We start from the raw sequence: 828 nt of genomic DNA, 5'->3' as shown, positions 1-828 counted from the left end.
CAAAAAATGGAATTCAGGGAAGTTTCTTTTGTCCTTCTTTGAATAGAAAGCCCTGCAATTCAGTGTACGGGCTTTCTCGTGCTGTTTAATGGTTCTTCAAAAATTCAAATTCAAATCCTACACTGGCCTGAAGTGCCCCCCCATTTCACAGCATTTTTCAGCTGATTTAAATGTACCTAAAGGAGAAGCATTATTGAAGACCATCAATTACCAAGAGCTTTTGTCAAAGGTTTTGGTGGTCACTTTTAATGACCACAGAGAGCTATGACCTCGGTTTTACATCTCATCCAAAAGACAGCGCCTTTTTACCACACAGCGTCTCCGTCACTATACTGGGGCATTGGGACCCGCACAGACGTCAGGGTGAGCGTCCCACCGCTGGCTCCATTAACACCGCTTCCAGCTGTAAGCTTTGCTTTTCCCTGTAGGTCATCCTCATCCGGGTACTATCCTGGCTCACAGCTTCTAAGCTTCAGTGGGTTTTCAGTTGCGAGTTGAAAGGGGATGCAAGTGATGGAGCCGCTCGCTGCAAAAGCCACTGCATTGGCCAGGAATCGAACCCGGGCCTCCCGCGTGGCAGGCGAGAATTCTACCACTGAACCACCAATGCACGCTGCAAGGGTCTACAAAAAAGACGCTTTTTTACCACTCTGTGCTGGATGTTGGGTCCCAAGGGAACTTCTGGACGAGTGAGAATTTTCTGCTATCAAAATTTGGTTTCGGAGACTTTTGGCAGCCTACAGATGCAGCCATTCAAAATGCGTGGGCGATACCGCATTATTTTGCGGTACGCTGTACGCAGTCTACCGCAAGCTACCGGTAAATACC

General features: G+C 47.9%; 1 non-coding gene across 1 annotated transcript; it reads right to left on the bottom strand.

Moving 5' to 3' along the window:
* Positions 1–539: 539 nt before the first annotated feature.
* Positions 540–610, bottom strand: trnag-gcc (transfer RNA glycine (anticodon GCC)). Its single transcript has one exon. It is a non-coding gene; the product is annotated as a tRNA-Gly (tRNA).
* Positions 611–828: the final 218 nt, after the last annotated feature.

This window comes from Atractosteus spatula, unplaced genomic scaffold, assembly GCF_055471065.1.
Source record: "Atractosteus spatula isolate fAtrSpa1 unplaced genomic scaffold, fAtrSpa1.hap1 Scaffold_16, whole genome shotgun sequence".
Taxonomy (NCBI): Eukaryota; Metazoa; Chordata; class Actinopteri; order Semionotiformes; family Lepisosteidae; genus Atractosteus; species Atractosteus spatula.
The sequence above is the reverse complement of the archived record's forward strand: the minus strand, read 5'-3'. Positions and strand labels throughout refer to the sequence as shown.